Source organism: Pseudophryne corroboree, unplaced genomic scaffold (genome assembly GCF_028390025.1).
Source record: "Pseudophryne corroboree isolate aPseCor3 unplaced genomic scaffold, aPseCor3.hap2 scaffold_336, whole genome shotgun sequence".
Classification (NCBI taxonomy): Eukaryota; Metazoa; Chordata; class Amphibia; order Anura; family Myobatrachidae; genus Pseudophryne; species Pseudophryne corroboree.
In genome coordinates, this window is record NW_026970003.1 from 677,449 (window position 1) to 688,398 (window position 10,950).

Here is a 10,950-nt window from a genome sequence, read left to right on the forward strand (position 1 = left end):
AGTGAAGGATTTGCAGTAGGAGAGGATGGTCCACAGTGTCAAAAGCAGCAGAGAGATCAAGTAGAATAAGTAGAGAGTAGTGTCCCTTAGATTTAGCAGCATGGAGGTCATTGCATACTTTTGTAAGGGCAGTTTCAGTGGAGTGGAGAGGACGGAAGCCAGACTGGAATGGGTCAAGCAGTGAGTGTGAGGAAAGAAAGGAAGTAAGGCGGTTGTAGACAATACGCTCAAGGAGTTTGGAGGCAAAAGGGAGGAGAGAGATGGGTCGGTAGTTGGAGATAGTGTTTGGATCAAGGGTAGGTTTTTTAAGAATAGGAGAGATGAGAGCGTGCTTGAAGGCAGAGGGGACAGTGCCTGATGAGAGGGAGAGATTGAGAAGGTGGGAAAGATGGGAACAAGCAGAAGAAGAGAGGTGGCAAAGGAGGCGGGAGGGGATAGGGTCAAGTGGGGAGGTGGTGAGGGGACAGGAACGAATGAGGGCCATGACTTCCTCTCCAGATGCATGGGAGAAAGATGACAGAGTTGGTGCGAGGGATGGGGAGGGTTGGTAAGGGATGGGAGAAGGCTGGTTACTGATAGTCTGGTGTGATGTGATGTCCTGACGTATGGAGTCAATTTTGGATGTGAAGTAAGTGGCAAAGTCAAGAGCAGAGAGTGAGGAAGGGAGACGAGGTGGAGGTGGGCAGAGGAGTGAGTTGAGAGTGGCAAAGAGGCGCCGGGGGTTGGAAGACTGGGAGGAGATGAGGTTCTTGAAGTATGACTGTTTAGCAAGAGAAAGGGCAGCACTGAAGGATGAGAGCATAAGTTTGAAATGGAGGAAGTCTGCCTTAGAGCGTGATTTCCTCCAGTGTCGCTCAGCAGTACATGAGCATTTTTGCAGATATCTGGTGCATTTGGTGTGCCAGGGTTGAGGTGTTAATTTGCAAGGGTGAATAGTGGTTGGTGGAGCAACAGAGTCAAGAGCAGAAGTAAGGGAAGCATTGTATGTGGAAGTGGCTTGTTCAGGGCATGAGAGAGAGAGAATAGGAGAGAGAAGTGAGTCAAACAGGGAGGAAAGGAATGTGGTGTCAATAGCTTCAATGTTACGCTTAGTGATGGTAGCCTTAGGAGGTAGAGATGGGGAAGTCGAGAGAGATAGGTTGAAGGAGAGCAGGTGGTGGTCAGAGAGGGGAAATGGGGAGTTGGAAAAATCAGAAATATCACAGCGGTGAGTGAAGACCAGATCCAGTGAGCTCCCATTCACATGGGAGGGTGAGGAGGTCCACTGGGAGAGACCAAGTGAAGAGGTGAGGTTAAGGAGTTTAGAGGCAGGGGATTGTGTGGGGATGTCAATAGGGATGTTGAAATCGCCTAGGATAATGGTGGGAATGTCAGAAGAGAGGAAGTGAGGAAGCCAGGAAGCAAAGTTGTCGATGAATTTGGAAGCAGTGCCAGGGGGCCGGTAAATGACAGCTACTCTAAGATGGACTGGTTGGAAGAGGCATATGGTGTGGACCTCAAATGTAGAGAATATAAGGGATGGTTCTGGTGGTATGAGTTGGTAGGAGTAACTAGAAGGTAAAAGGACCCCAACACCACCCCCATGGCGACCCCCAGGTCGGGGTGTGTGTGTGAATGTAAGGCCCCCAGCAGAGAGAGCAGCAGCAGAAGTAGTGTCAGAGGGCATAATCCAAGTTTCAGTAATGGCTAGTAGGTGTAGGGAGTTGGAAATGAAAAGGTCATGAGTGGGGACCAGTTTGTTACAAACAGATCTGGCATTCCAGAGGGCACAGGATAGGGGGTATGAGTTTGTGGGAGAGATGTGAATTAGATTTTCAGGGTTGCTGTAGCGATGAGGTGGGATTAACTTTGAGGGCAGGGATGATGAGAGAGTAGTGATGGTACGGGTGCCTGAGCTAGGAGGGGAAACTGCAGGAGGTGGGCAGGGAGGGAGGTCAGTGTGATGTGGATGGGGGTGTGGGGAGGTGACAGGGAAGGGAGAGAGGGAGCAGGGCTGAGTTGTGGGGTAGCAGGACCATGGGGCAGAGGTGAATGAAAGTGGGGTAACAGGAAAGGTGGGGGAAGGAAACAGAGGGATGGAGGGGAGACAGAGGAGGGGAGAGAGGAGGAGGTGGAGGAGACTAGTGGGGAAGGATAAAGATACATTATTAGGTAGACACTGAGTGATGTGGGGAGTATAAGAAAACCTTGACATAGTGTTAAGTAGGTAAATAGGTTGAAGTAGTGGAAGTAGGAGAGGAGACTGTAAGGCAATCCGAGCAGAAGAATTGCAGAAATGCAGGTGAGAAAAGCAGTGTAGGCTCAAGGGGTGTAGATTTAGTATGAAATGAGTCAAAAGCGTAGATAAAGTGGGTGCAGAAATGTATTTGGAGTGTAAGAAATGAAAGGATTGTGAGAGGTTTAAGAAGCAATGGTAATTATGTTAGATGTTTTAAGTGTTTGCAGGTAAAATTGCATTGGTGCAGCTGTGCTTAAAAAACAAAATTACAATAATACAGATACAGGCATTTGTAGGTGAAATGGATGGTTTATGAAATGTCCAAGTAAGGTAGTTCTGTGCTATGTAATCAGATGCAACAATCAGGAGGTGAGTGATCTGAGGAGTAAGTGACTCACATTTGTTATTAGTTCTTCAGTTTTCTTTGTTTTGTTAGATTGGTGTGCTTCTGTTTTCCTTCTTTTTCACTTCGATTGAACGCTGATTGAACACTGCTGTTATGTGTCAATTTTATCACGCTTTGATAAAAATGCACGCTTAGATCAATAAATGCACAGCCTACACCATTGGACTTAAGTAGAAGACTATTACAAGTGAAACCAATAATTGAAATCTGTAACCACACCCCACCCCCTCAAATGCCAGGCAATAAATTACCTTAAAAACAACAACCAGGCATTCCACAAAGATTAAACTGGGTCTATATCATTCAAAACTTTAAAAAAGTACTTAAAAATCACATACTATGCGATAATGTTTCAATTTGCATTACCCAGCAGAATTAGCTTTGCATATATAGATATAGTGCAGCAGAATATATTGGTGGTTGTAGTCAATTGTAATTACCTGTAGGTGACAAGAAGAGAAGAAACGTCAATTCACAATCGATATCAGCTGAAGATAAATTAACGCTGATTGAACGCTGCTGTTATGTGTCAATTTTATCACGCTTTGATAAAAATGCACGCTTGGATCAATAAATGCACAGCCAAACGGCTTTGCACAGCCTACACCATTGGACTTAAGTAGAAGACTATTACAAGTGAAACCAATAATTGAAATCTGTAACCACACCCCACCCCCTCAAATGCCAGGCAATAAATTACCTTAAAAACAACAACCAGGCATTCCACAAAGATTAAACTGGGTCTATATCATTCAAAACTTTAAAAAAGTACTTAAAAATCACATACTATGCAATAATGTTTCAATTTGCATTACCCAGCAGAATTATCTTTGCATATATAGATATAGTGCAGCAGAATATATTGGTGGTTGTAGTCAATTGTAATTACTCAGCAGAATTAGCTTTTCATATATAGATATAGTGCAGCAGAATATATTGGTGGTTGTAGTCAATTGTAATTACCCAGCAGAATTAGCTTTGCAAATATAGATATAGTGCAGCAGAATATATTGGTGGTTGTAGTCAATTGTAATTACCCAGCAGAATTAGCTTTGCATATATATAGTGCAGCAGAATATATTGGTGGTTGTAGTAAATTGTAATTACCCAGCAGCAGCTCTACTGCACTCAACATCACCAGTGCTCACAATATATATAATGCTATATACTATGCCATAGTGGTGCTTACTATATAACACCCCCTACTGCGTTCCCCCTGGCAATGAGCATGACACCCAGAGAGTGAAACCCCTGGCAATGAGCATGACACCCAGCACGTGAAACTCTTGGCATTGAGCAGTTTTTGTAAAAGTAATTAGAAGCTTTACTGTAGGGCATAGTGTATCACAGATATTGTGGTGAGTGACATAATATGTTCCAAAGGGCATTAATGTGTGGGGCTTACCCTGCACAGAAACAAAATAACTCACCCAAATCTAACTCTTTCTGCACATGTTATATCTGCCTCCCCTGCAGTACACATGGTTTTGCCCAACTGCTAACAAAATTCCTGCTGCGATCAACTTGGAATTACCCCCATCGATTGATGTTTTCACACTGCTCGTGTATATAAGACATAGGGCCTAATTCAGTTTGGATCGTAATACGCGTTCCAACCGCAAAAACTATGAAGAGGATGGGGGCATATACGCAGGGTCCATCCTGTGCATGTGCCTACATTTTCTCCGGGTGCCCCGCAGAAAATACGAATGCCTCTGCCTGTCAATCAGTAGAGGGCGTACCTTCGCAGGTATATCGCGATCATGAGCCATGTCTCCCATTTTTGTCATTATAGGTGCTCTGTGAGCTGCTGGCCATGCCCCAGCCCCTCTGTCTCCCGTGAATAGAGATTGAGGCTTATTCAGACCAGATCGCTTCAATTTATTTTCACCCAGCGGGCAATCTGGTTTGCATTGCACATGCGTATGCGCCACAATGCGTAAGTGCGACGGCCCGGAGATCACAAGAAGATTGACAAGAAGAGGGTGTTTGTGTGGGTGGCAACTGAATGTGTCTAGGGAGTGTCCGGAAAAACACTGGAGGGACCCGGCGTTTTGTGGGAGGATTTGTGACGTCACCTCAATGGCTGAGTAAGTGCTGAGCTGTGCAGCTCTTGTGCACATGTGATCACACACCTGCACAGCAAATTTTCCCTTCCGCTGTAGGCGACAACTACCTGATTACAGGGATGCAAAAAACACACCCTAGCGATCAGGTCTGAATTACCCACAATGTGCATATTTGCAGAGCAACAAGCTACAGGGAGCCTTCCACCCCCCATCCCCCCCCTTCCCCATGGGAAGGGGGGGGGGGGTGTTTGGGTTAGCTGGACATTCCCCAAAAAAGTGACTGTCCTGCAAAAATTGGGATAGTTGGGAGGTATGTTCAAATACATTTATTGTTTTGCATGCAGGGTAAATACTGGCTTCTTTGACATTTAGCCACAAATGCTGCACAGCTGAATTACAGTATTACACTGCAATTAACAGTTATGCTAGGACATTCCCCCTCCCAAATCTACCTCTCTCTGCATGTTACATCTGTCCCACAGTGGCGTGCGGTGAGGTCAGTGGCTAGTGAGGCACTACAGCCATAATGTCCGCTGAATCCTGCCCATGTCCCTTAGCCAATGCCCGCTGCCACCGCCAATGGCTTACAAACTCGCCCACAATCAACTGACCCAGCCCTCCGCACTATCCTGACTTCTCCCGTCTGCTTACTTTGTGCTTTCCAATGCACAATGCAAACTACAGGTAGTACTGCAGGGCCCACACCCTTTTACTTGCCTTACAGAGCAGCTCTGGGGCTGTTACAGTGCCCAGCTGCTGCAAGAAATCAGCTTGAATGCTTCAGGGGCTGGGGCATAGCCAACATGAGCCCCACACCGAAGGAGGGTGGAGGTGTTTAATGCGAACTAGGGGTCATCCAAGCGCCGCAAAAGGCCGCCATGCCCTGCACGCCCCTTTTCTCTTTTCATATGCAGACGAGAGTTGAAGCCAACTTTGACCCACTGCTTGGATGGCATTACCATATGCAAATCAATCTGCTGCAGGCCTTCCCCCAGGAATGCTTGCACTAGTTGTTGCATTTGGTTTGTTGTTTGGGGGTGCTTCAGTATTAGGCAGCCTTCTGCCCTCCCATGTTCATCTGAAAATATGTGTTCTCCCTGCAGTTGTTGTCCCCAGATGAGAGTTCCCTTGTGCTGCCTCAGTTGAATCTCCTTTACTTGACAGAGATGTGCCTGAGCAGCGGCCCTTCCCAGCCCTATCTCAAATCATACTTATTTTGCATAGGAGATACCATGGTCATGAAGATTGTTTTCCCAGGGTGAGGTTCATTCATTGCATTCTGGGTATGCTGACCCCTGTGATTTCCCCAAATGTGGGAAACTCGACTGCATTATTTGTGGTAGTGGGGGACTGTGTTTGTGCTTTCCTCTGGTCAGCTCTGGTAAAAGTCAGATTTCTTTGTCTCAGATCTTCCTCTAGCCTTGTTCTTCTTTCGAGAGTTCCCTTGTGCTGCCTCAGTTGGATCTCCTTCACTTGACAGGGGGGTGCACGAGCAGCGACCCTCCCCAGCTCTAGCCCAACTCCTATTTACCTGCCAGGTGAGATACTATGATCAGGAAGGTGCTTCTCCCAGGGCAAGGCTCACCCATTGCACTCTGGGTGTGCTGCTCCTGCGATTTCCCCAAATGTGGGACACTTGACTGCATAATTTGTGTTTCCTCTGGTCGGCTCTCATATAATTCAGATCTCTTTGTCTCAGGTCTTTCTCCAGCCTAGTTTGCTGTCTGTTTCCACTTCTCTTTTCTTGAGCCGCTCCCTTCTATGCAGTTGCGCACTATCCTGACCTCTCCCGTCTGCTTACTTTGTGCCTTCCAACGCACAATGCATACTACAGGTAGTGCTGCAGGGCCCACACCCTTTTACATGCTTTACAGAGCAACTCTGGAGCTGTTACAGTGCCCAGCTGCTGCAAGAAATCATCTTGAATGCTTCAGGGGCTGGGGCATAGCCAACATGAGCCCCACACCGAAGGAGGGGTCATCCAAGCGCCACAAAAGGACACCATGCCCTGCACATCCCTTTTTTCTTTTCATATGCAGACGAGGGTTGAAGCCAACTTTGACCCACTGCTTGTATGACATCACCATATGCAAATCCATCTGCTGCAGGCCTTCCCCCAGGAATGCTTGCACTAGTTGTTGCATTTGGTTTGTTGTTTGGGGGTGCTTCAGTATTAGGCAGCCTTCTGCCCTCCCATGTTCATCTGAAAATATGTGTTCTCCCTGCAGTTGTTGTCCCCAGATGAGAGTTCCCTTGTGCTGCCTCAGTTGAATCTCCTTTACTTGACAGAGATGTGCCTGAGCAGCGGCCCTCCCCAGCCCTATCCCAAATCATGCTTATTTTGCATAGGAGATACCATGGTCATGAAGATTGTTCTCCCAGGGTGAGGTTCATTCATTGCATTCTGGGTATGCTGACCCCTGTGATTTCCCCAAATGTGGGAAACTCGACTGCATTATTTGTGGTAGTGGGGGACTGTGTTTGTGCTTTCTTCTGGTCAACTCTGGTAAAAATCAGATTTCTTTGTCTCAGATCTTCCTCTAGCCTTGTTCCTCTTTCGAGAGTTCCCTTGTGCTGCCTCAGTTGGATCTCCTTCACTTGACAGGGGGGTACCCGAGCAGCGACCCTCCCCAGCTCTAGCCCAACTCCTACTTACCTGCCAGGTGAGATACTATGATCATGTAGGTGCTTCTCCCAGGGCAAGGCTCACCCATTGCACTCTGGGTGTGCTGCCCCTGTGATTTCCCCAAATGTGGGAAACTTGACTGCATAATTTGTGTTTCCCCTGGTCGTCTCTCGTATAATTCAGATCTCTTTGTCTCAGGTCTCTCTCCAGCCTAGTTTGCTGTCTGTTTCCACTTCTCTTTTCTTGAGCCGCTCCCTTCTATGCCCTTGCGCACTATCCTGACTTCTCCCGTCTGTTTACTTTGTGCCTTCCAACACACAATGCAAACTACAGGTAGTGCTGCAGGGCCCACACCCTTTTACTTGCCTCACAGAGCAGCTCTGGAGCTGTTACAGTACCCAGCTGCTGCAAGAAATCAGCTTGAATGCTTCAGGGGCTGGGGCATTGCCAACATGAGCCCCACACCGAAGGAGGGTGGGGGTGTTTAATGCGAACTAAGGGTCACCCAAGCGCCGCAAAAGGCCGCCATGCCCTGCACGCCCCTTTTCTCTTTTCATATGCAGACGAGGGTTGAAGCCAACTTTGACCCACTGCTTGGATGGCATTACCATATGCAAATCAATCTGCTGCAGGCCTTCCCCCAGGAATGCTTGCACTAGTTGTTGCATTTGGTTTGTTGTTTGGGGGTGCTTCAGTATTAGGCAGCCTTCTGCCCTCCCATGTTCATCTGAAAATATGTGTTCTCCCTGCAGTTGTTGTCCCCAGATGAGAGTTCCCTTGTGCTGCCTCAGTTGAATCTCCTTTACTTGACAGAGATGTGCCTGAGCAGCGGCCCTCCCCAGCCCTATCCCAAATCATACTTATTTTGAATAGGAGATACCATGGTCATGAAGATTGTTCTCCCAGGGTGAGGTTCATTCATTGCATTCTGGGTATGCTGACCCCTGTGATTTCCCCAAATGTGGGAAACTCGACTGCATTATTTGTGGTAGTGGGGGACTGTGTTTGTGCTTTCCTCTGCTCAGCTCTGGTAAAAGTCAGATTTCTTTGTCTCAGATCTTCCTCTAGCCTTGTTCTTCTTTCGAGAGTTCCCTTGTGCTGCCTCAGTTGGATCTCCTTCACTTGACAGGGGGGTGCCCGAGCAGCGACCCTCCCCAGCTCTAGCCCAACTCCTACTTACCTGCCAGGTGAGATACTATGATCAGGAAGGTGCTTCTCCCAGGGCAAGGCTCACCCATTGCACTCTGGGTGTGCTGCTCCTGCGATTTCCCCAAATGTGGGAAACTTGACTGCATAATTTGTGTTTCCTCTGGTCGGCTCTCGTATAATTCAGATCTCTTTGTCTCAGGTCTTTCTCCAGCCTAGTTTGCTGTCTGTTTCCACTTCTCTTTTCTTGAGCCGCTCCCTTCTATGCCCTTGCGCGCTATCCTGACCTCTCCCGTCTGCTTACTTTGTGCCTTCCAACGCACAATGCATACTACAGGTAGTGCTGCAGGGCCCACACCCTTTTACATGCTTTACAGAACAGCTCTGGAGCTGTTACAGTGCCCAGCTGCTGCAAGAAATCATCTTGAATGCTTCACGGGCTGGGGCATAGCCAACATGAGCCCCACACCGAAGGAGGGTGGAGATGTTTAATGCGAATTAAGGGTCATCCAAGCGCCACAAAAGGACGCCATGCCCTGCACATCCCTTTTTTCTTTTCATATGCAGACGAGGGTTGAAGCCAACTTTGACCCACTGCTTGGATGACATCACCATATGCAAATCCATCTGCTGCAGGCCTTCCCCCAGGAATGCTTGTACTAGTTGTTGCATTTGGTTTGTTGTTTGGGGGTGCTTCAGTATTAGGCAGCCTTCTGCCCTCCCATGTTCATCTGAAAATATGTGTTCTCCCTGCAGTTGTTGTCCCCAGATGAGAGTTCCCTTGTGCTGCCTCAGTTGAATCGCCTTTACTTGACAGAGATGTGCCTGAGCAGCGGCCCTCCCCAGCCCTATCCCAAATCATACTTATTTTGCATAGGAGATATCATGGTCATGAAGATTGTTCTCCCAGGGTGAGGTTCATTCATTGCATTCTGGGTATGATGACCCCTGTGATTTCCCCAAATGTGGAAAACTCGACTGCATTATTTGTGGTAGAGGGGGACTGTGTTTGTGCTTTCCTCTGGTCAGCTCTGGTAAAAGTCAGATTTCTTTGTCTCAGATCTTCCTCTAGCCTTGTTCTTCTTTCGAGAGTTCCCTTGTGCTGCCTCAGTTGGATCTCCTTCACTTGACAGGGGGGTGCCCGAGCAGCGACCCTCCCCAGCTCTAGCCCAACTCCTACTTACCTGCCAGGTGAGATACTATGATCAGGAAGGTGCTTCTCCCAGGGCAAGGCTCACCCATTGCACTCTGGGTGTGCTGCTCCTGCGATTTCCCCAAATGTGGGACACTTGACTGCATAATTTGTGTTTCCTCTGGTCGGCTCTCGTATAATTCAGATCTCTTTGTCTCAGGTCTCTCTCCAGCCTAGTTTGCTGTCTGTTTCCACTTCTCTTTTCTTGAACCGCTCCCTTCTATGCCCTTGCGCACTATCCTGACTTCTCCCGTCTGCTTACTTTGTGCCTTCCAACGCACAATGCGAACTACAGGTAGTGCTGCAGGGCCCACACCCTTTTACTTGCCTTACAGAGCAGCTCTGGAGCTATTACAGAAAATGCTTGTACTAGTTGTTGCATTTGGTTTGTTGTTTGGGGGTGCTTCAGTATTAGGCAGCCTTCTGCCCTCCCATGTTCCTCCCATGTTCATCTGAAAATATGTGTTCTCCCTGCAGTTGTTGTCCCCAGATGAGAGTTCCCTTGTGCTGCCTCAGTTGAATCTCCTTTACTTGACAGAGATGTGCCTGAGCAGCGGCCCTCCCCAGCCCTATCCCAAATCATACTTATTTTGCATAGGAGATACCATGGTCATGAAGATTGTTCTCCCAGGGTGAGGTTCATTCATTGCATTCTGGGTATGCTGACCCCTGTGATTTCCCCAAATGTGGGAAACTCGACTGCATTATTTGTGGTAGTGGGGGACTGTGTTTGTGCTTTCCTCTGGTCAGCTCTGGTAAAAGCCAGATTTCTGTGTCTCAGATCTTCCTCTAGCCTTGTTCTTCTTTCGAGAGTTCTCTTGTGCTGCCTCAGTTGGATCTCCTTCACTTGACAGGGGGGTGCCCGAGCAGCGACCCTCCTCAGCTCTTGCCCAACTCCTACTTACCTGCCAGGTGAGATACTATGATCATGAAGGTGCTTCTCCCAGGGCAAGGCTCACCCATTGCACTCTGTGTGTGCTGCTCCAGCGATTTCCCCAAATGTGGGAAACTCGACTGCATAATTTGTGTTTCCCCTGGTCGGCTCTCGTATAATTCAGATCTCTTTGTCTCAGGTCTCTCTCCAGCCTAGTTTGCTGTCTGTTTCCACTTCTCTTTTCTTGAGCCGCTCCTTTCTATGCCCTTGCGCACTATCCTGACTTCTCCCGTCTGCTTACTTTGTGCCTTCCAACGCACAATGCGAACTACAGGTAGTGCTGCAGGGCCCACACCCTTTTAGTTGCCTTACAGAGCAGCTCTGGAGCTGTTACAGTGCCCAGCTGCTGCAAGAAATCA

At 48.0% G+C, this 10,950-nt stretch overlaps 10 non-coding genes across 10 annotated transcripts; all 10 read left to right on the forward strand.

The window, feature by feature from the left end:
* The first annotated feature begins 5,900 nt into the window (after positions 1-5,900).
* Positions 5,901-6,064, forward strand: LOC135019651 (U1 spliceosomal RNA). Its single transcript, XR_010217177.1, has one exon. It is a non-coding gene; the product is annotated as a U1 spliceosomal RNA (small nuclear RNA).
* Positions 6,065-6,216: 152 nt separating this feature from the next.
* On the forward strand, positions 6,217-6,379 carry LOC135019596 (U1 spliceosomal RNA). Its single transcript, XR_010217135.1, has one exon. It is a non-coding gene; the product is annotated as a U1 spliceosomal RNA (small nuclear RNA).
* A 646-nt stretch (positions 6,380-7,025) lies between these two features.
* LOC135019666 (U1 spliceosomal RNA) lies at positions 7,026-7,189 on the forward strand. The gene has a single exon (XR_010217191.1). It is a non-coding gene; the product is annotated as a U1 spliceosomal RNA (small nuclear RNA).
* Positions 7,190-7,341: 152 nt separating this feature from the next.
* LOC135019599 (U1 spliceosomal RNA) lies at positions 7,342-7,504 on the forward strand. Its single transcript, XR_010217138.1, has one exon. It is a non-coding gene; the product is annotated as a U1 spliceosomal RNA (small nuclear RNA).
* Positions 7,505-8,175: 671 nt separating this feature from the next.
* Positions 8,176-8,339, forward strand: LOC135019665 (U1 spliceosomal RNA). The gene has a single exon (XR_010217190.1). It is a non-coding gene; the product is annotated as a U1 spliceosomal RNA (small nuclear RNA).
* Positions 8,340-8,491: 152 nt separating this feature from the next.
* Positions 8,492-8,654, forward strand: LOC135019574 (U1 spliceosomal RNA). Its single transcript, XR_010217113.1, has one exon. It is a non-coding gene; the product is annotated as a U1 spliceosomal RNA (small nuclear RNA).
* A 671-nt stretch (positions 8,655-9,325) lies between these two features.
* Positions 9,326-9,489, forward strand: LOC135019561 (U1 spliceosomal RNA). The gene has a single exon (XR_010217101.1). It is a non-coding gene; the product is annotated as a U1 spliceosomal RNA (small nuclear RNA).
* A 152-nt stretch (positions 9,490-9,641) lies between these two features.
* LOC135019582 (U1 spliceosomal RNA) lies at positions 9,642-9,804 on the forward strand. Its single transcript, XR_010217121.1, has one exon. It is a non-coding gene; the product is annotated as a U1 spliceosomal RNA (small nuclear RNA).
* A 434-nt stretch (positions 9,805-10,238) lies between these two features.
* On the forward strand, positions 10,239-10,402 carry LOC135019646 (U1 spliceosomal RNA). The gene has a single exon (XR_010217172.1). It is a non-coding gene; the product is annotated as a U1 spliceosomal RNA (small nuclear RNA).
* A 152-nt stretch (positions 10,403-10,554) lies between these two features.
* LOC135019593 (U1 spliceosomal RNA) lies at positions 10,555-10,717 on the forward strand. Its single transcript, XR_010217132.1, has one exon. It is a non-coding gene; the product is annotated as a U1 spliceosomal RNA (small nuclear RNA).
* Positions 10,718-10,950: the final 233 nt, after the last annotated feature.